The following is a 5038-nucleotide window of genomic DNA, read 5'->3' as shown; positions in this document are numbered from 1 at the left end:
AAAAAAAAAACTTCTTCCTCCTGTATGAGATTTTGTACCCTTTAACCATTATCTCCCATTACCCCAACTCTCAGACTCAGTAATCACCATTTTACTCTCTGCTTTTGTGAGTGAGATTGTTTTAGATTCCACACAAGTCTGATAAAATACAATATTTGTCTTTCTGTGCTTGTCTTATTTCACTTAGCATAGTGCTCCCCAATTACATCCATGTTGTCACAAATGACTTAATTTCCTTCTTTTTTTAATGTGGAGTAGTAGTCCATGCTGTACAAATATCACATTTATTTTTACCCATTCATTTGTTGGTGGACACTAAAGGTGATTCCATAACTTGGCTATTGTGAATAATGTTGTAATGAACATGAGAGTGCAAATATCTTTTCAATAAACTGACTTCAAACCTTTTAGGTAAATACCCAGAAGCAAGATTGCTAGATCATATGATAGTTCTATTTTTAGGTTTTGGAAGAACCTTCATACAATTTTCCAGAATAGCTTTGCCAATTTACATTTCCACTAACAGTATACAAAGATTTACTTTTGTCCACATCCTTGGCAACAGCTGTTTTCTTTTGTCTTTTTAGTTATAGCCATTCTGACAGGTATGAGATAATGTTTCATTGTGGTTTTAATTTGCATTTACATAATTAGTGATATTGAGCTTTATTCATATATCTGTTGACCATTTATATTCTTCTACTGAGAAATGTCTATCCTGGTCTCTTTCCAATTTTTAATTGGGTTTTTTGTTTTCTAGCTACTGAGTAGTTTGAGTTCCTGATATATTGTGAATATCAACCCATTGTCAGATGTACAGCTTGCAAACATTTTCTTCCAATCCATAGGTTGTCTCTTAACACTGTTAATGTTTTCCTTTGCTTTATAGAAACTTTTCAGTTTGACATATCCTGTTTGTCTATTTTTGCTTCTGTTGACTGGACTTTTGGTGTGAAATCCAAAAATTAATGTCCAGACCAATGTTGTGTTTAACTTAAGTTTTCTTCTAGAACTTTCACAGCTTTTGGTCTTATGCATAGTCTTTAATCCATTTTGAGTTGATTTATGTATGTGGTGTGAGATAAGTGTTCAATTTCATTCTCCCACATGTGGATATTCAGTTTTCCCAACACCATTTATTGAAGAAACTATCCTTTTTAGGGTGTTTCTTGGGCCTATTATGTTCTATTGGTTGATGTGTCATTCTTATGCCAGCACCATGCCGTTTTAATTCTGATAGTTTCATAGTATAGTTTGAAATCAGGTAGTGTGATGTCTCCAGCTTTGTTTTTTTGACTTGGCTATTTGTGCTTGTGTGTGTGTGATTTCATATGAATTGTAGAATTGTCCATTTTATTTCTATGAAAAATTATGTTAGAATTTTGATAGGTATTGCAATGAACCTGTAGATTACTTTAGGTAGCTTGGACATTTTTACAATATTAATTCTTCCAATGCATGAACATAAAAATATACTTCAATTTATTTGTGTCTTCTTCAATTTCTTTTACCAATATTTCACAGTTTTTAGTGTATAGGTCTTGCACCTCTCTGGTTAAAAATATTTTTAAATATCTTATCTTTCTCTGGCTATTTTAAGTGAAATCATTCTCTGAATTTATTTATCAGATAGTTTGTTGTTAGTGTATTAAAATGATGCTGATTTTCATGTGTTGATTTTATATCCTGCAACTTTATTGTATTTGTTTATTCTAGCAAGTTTTGGTGGAGTCTTTAGAGTTTTCTATATATATAAGATCATGTCATCAGCAAACAGTGACAATTTGACTTCTTCCTTTCCTAATGGACTGCCTTTTATTCTTTCTCTTGCCTAATTGCTCTGTCATGGACTTCCAGTACTATATTGGATAGAAGTAGCAAGAGTGGGCATCCTTGTCTTATTCCAGATCTTAGAAAAAAGGCTTTACAATTTTCACTATTCAATATAATGTTAGCTTTAGGTCTGTCATATATAGCCTCTATTGTGTTGAGATAACGTTCCTTCTATTCCTAATCTGGTGAAAGTCTTTATCACCAAAGGATGTTGAATTTGTCATATCAAATGATATGATCATATGTTTTTTGCCCCTCATTCCATTAATGTGATGTGTCAAACTTGATTTGCATATGTTGAGCCATCACTGAATCTGAGAAAAATCCCACTTGATCATGGTAAATAATTCCTGTAATATGCTGTTGAATATGGTTTGCTGTTATTTTAAGAATTTTTGCATCTATATTCATCAAGGATATTGGCCTGCAACTTTCTTTTCTTGTGATATCCTTGTCTAGCATTGGTTTCAAGGTAATGTTGTTCTCACAAAAAGAGTTTGGAAGTATTCCCTCCTCTTTGGTGTTTGGAAGAGTTTGAGAATGATTGGTATTAGTTCTTTAAATGTCTGGTAGAATTCAGTAAGGAAGCCATCAGTTCCAGGGCTTTTCTTTGATGAGAGACTTTTTGTTACTGATTCAACCTTATTGCTTGTTATTGATCTGCTGTGATTTTCTACTTCTTCATGATTCAGTATTGATAGGTTGTATGTGTCTAGAAATTTATCCATTTCTTCTAGGTCATCCAATTTGTTGTTCATAGTAGTCTCTCATGGCCCTTTTTGTTTCTGTGGTATCAGTTGTAATGTTTCCTGTTTCATATCTAAATTTATTTATTAGAATATTCTCTTTTTTTCTTAGTCTTCATTAAAGCTTTAATAAATTTTGTTTAACTTTTCCAAGAACCAACTCTTAATTTTGTTGATTTTTAAAATTGTTTTCCCTGTCTCTTTAAATCATTTCTACTTTGACTTACTATTTCCTTCTTTCTGCTATGGCTTACTTTTTCTTCTTTTTCTAGGTCCTTGAGGAGTAACATTAAGTTTTTTATATGAGATATTTCTTCTTTTTATGGTTGTGGTTTTTATTGCTATAAACTTCTCTCTCAGAACTGCTTTGACTGCATCCCATTTGATTTGGTATATTGTGTTTCTATTTTCATTTGTCTAAAGATATATTTAAATTCCCCTTTTAATTTATTCTTTGGCTTATTGGTTGTTCAGGGATGTTGTTTAATTTTCATGTATTTGTAAATTTTATGAAATTCTTCTTCTTACTGATTTCTTGGCATATGTTTGGTCTCTTGATAGTGTCCCATATTTCCTACAGACTTTCTTCACTCTTTTCCATTCTTTTGTCTTTTGGCTCCTCTACTAAATAATTTCAAACGATCTGTTTTCCAGCTCACTGATTCTTTCTTCTGCTTGATCTATTCTGCTATTGTATATTGAAAGTTCCTATTGAATTTTTCAGTTCAGTAATTGTATTCTTCATTTCTATGACTTTCATTTGATTCTTTTTTATTTTTTCTTTTTCTTTGCCAAACTTTTCATTTCATTCTTGTGTTGTTTTTCAAATTTCATTCAATTTTAATTTTCTCTCTCTATATTCTTGTAATTCACTGAAACTTTTTTTTTTTTTTTTTGTGGCTGGCCGGTATACTGAACTTTTCTAAGAGAATTATTCTGAATTTTGAATCATTAATTTTGTAGATCTCAATTCAGGGTCAGTTATTGGATCTTTATTAATTTCTTTTGATGATGTCATGACTCACTGATTCTTCATAGTCCTGTGTCCTTGCACTTTTCTCTGTGCATTTGAGGAGAAAACCCCTCTTCTGACCTTTATAGGTGTTCTTTGGCAGGGATAGACCTTCACTGTTTAGTCTAGCCTGTGATTTCAAAGGACCAGCTGGCAAGCAGAACTTGTTGTGGGTTCTCTAGTTGGCTGGGTGGCACTGACATTGTTCTGATTTCAGGTGGGGTAGCTGGCTGCACTTCATTGTCCAGCATGACCATTGGTTGGACTCTGCTCTCATGCAATGCTGCTGGCTGGATACTGGAATGGTTTCTGGTTAGGTCAGTCAGAGGATGTATTCCTTGGTTGGGCAATTCTGCTATCTGGGATCTACAGTTGGGCAGGGCTCATACTGGGATCCAAGTTTAGGTGGGAGTTAGACAGGACTGGTGGCTATGCTATTTAGAAATGCATAATTGAGGATGGCATCCTTGTTAACACATGGAATGAATTTTTGAACTCCTGGGTGAAGTCGTTCTAATCCCTATCCTTCAAAATGTGCAGAGGTGGGAGTCTTCCTGTCTTGGCAAGTTAGTTTGGCAAGATTTTTGGATAAATGGTGCCACTGCTTGACTTCTCAGGTCAAACAGATCTAGCTCCTATGCTTCTCTGAAATGGATAGGGGTGGGCATCTCCTTCCTGGTGGGATCATTTGGGTGGGTTCCAAGGCTGGGTGTGCAGACTAGCTTCCTAGGAACTGAAGCCAGGTTTAACCTCCCATCATGCTTCTGAAGGTAATCTACTCAGCTTTGCAGATGGGCTGTGATGTTGGTTGATATCTCCGATCAGAAGCCTAAGCTGGCAGAAACACAGAGGTACCATCAAGATCTGCATGCTAGTCACTGTGACCTCTGCCTGCTTTCTTTGTTTCTACCTGGCCCTGGGCAGTCTAGCTGTGCTGTTACCATCGGAGTTCCTGTGAGGTGAGACCACAGTAGTCTTCCTGGGAAGCATCTCAGAATGCTAGGGAAGCTGAATGACTGCCTCCGATTCTCTTTTCTCCCTGTAGAAACCCTGGGCACAGGGCAATCCTCTCCATCTGGTGTTGTGCTGACTTAAGGGAGAGGAAGTGGTGGCATGGTTGATGTGAGACCATTCTTATTCTTCCACTTAGGTTTTCATTCAGTCCTACAAACCACATGGGTGTCTCAGGCTTGTGTGCTGACTTAAGGGAGAGGAAGTGGTGGCATGGTTGATGTGAGACCGTTCTTATTCTTCCACTTAGGTTTTCATTCAGTCCTACAAACCACATGGGTGTCTCAGGCTTGTTTCCAAGTATTGGGGTTTTCAAAAAGATGATCTATTCTGTGGATAACTGCCAGTTGAACTTTCTGTCAGGGGAAACAGAGCCTGAGATTTCCTGTTTTGCCATTTTGCTGACGTCACTCCTCCTAAACTATAATTTTTTTTT

Source organism: Galeopterus variegatus, unplaced genomic scaffold (assembly GCF_000696425.1).
Source record: "Galeopterus variegatus unplaced genomic scaffold, G_variegatus-3.0.2 Scaffold8623, whole genome shotgun sequence".
NCBI lineage: Eukaryota > Metazoa > Chordata > Mammalia > Dermoptera > Cynocephalidae > Galeopterus > Galeopterus variegatus.
The sequence above is the reverse complement of the archived record's forward strand: the minus strand, read 5'-3'. Positions refer to the sequence as shown.